Here is an 851-nt window from a genome sequence, read left to right as displayed (position 1 = left end):
ACTCTTATCTTATTACTTTTATCATTTTTCTCACTTCACACAAACTCACACTTTCACATGGCATGCATTCCACTCATTTTTCACGTCATTTAGGTTTAGGTGTGACCTCTCCAAAAGGATCATTATTGGGCTTCACAATTAATGTGATTGGCACCACTCAACCTTTGAAGAGAAATTTCCCCCAATCCCCCTAGGTCTAGGTTTTTGCATTCATATAGACATATCCAATACGCGATACATACCTTGGGTAGAAAATTTAGGAAAAATTGGTTTGAGTCGCGCAACTAGCCTTGGCTAGGTCAAAGGGGTGCCTTGGATTCTATCCTTGCCTTCCCCTTTGTCAAACGTGACCCCCGAACCTTTTTCTTTGGCTTACGTGGACTAGGAGTCGTTTTAAAAAGGGTTTTACTACTTTGTCTTTAAAATCACTTTTTGGGTGACTTGGTACACCCCAAATCTATACCAAGTGGCGACTCCGTTTTCATATTTAAAAAACCCTTTTTAAAATTTCATTTGGCCAAATCGTCGCTTTCCAAAGTCCCATGGCCTTTTTACTTTTCATTTTGCACACGTTCACACCACACTTCACACACACATAACAATTCATTCGAAAAGTGGGGCGCGACATAGACATTATAATAAAAATGATATATCAGACCATTAAGACATCTCTGATAGAGTTATACTTGGAAAAAATAGAAAATCTGGGATGCATCCATTCTGTAGGGACACTTGTAGGAGGCCCCTGATTAGCCAAAAGGTGAACCTTCGAATAATAAAAAATGAAATGTTATTAAAGCGAGCATACGTTAACTACATAATTTGCATGATTTGACAGCTTTTGGGTGCCC

Source organism: Coffea eugenioides, chromosome 4, assembly GCF_003713205.1.
Source record: "Coffea eugenioides isolate CCC68of chromosome 4, Ceug_1.0, whole genome shotgun sequence".
Taxonomy (NCBI): Eukaryota; Viridiplantae; Streptophyta; class Magnoliopsida; order Gentianales; family Rubiaceae; genus Coffea; species Coffea eugenioides.
Note: the sequence above shows the minus strand (reverse complement) of the source record.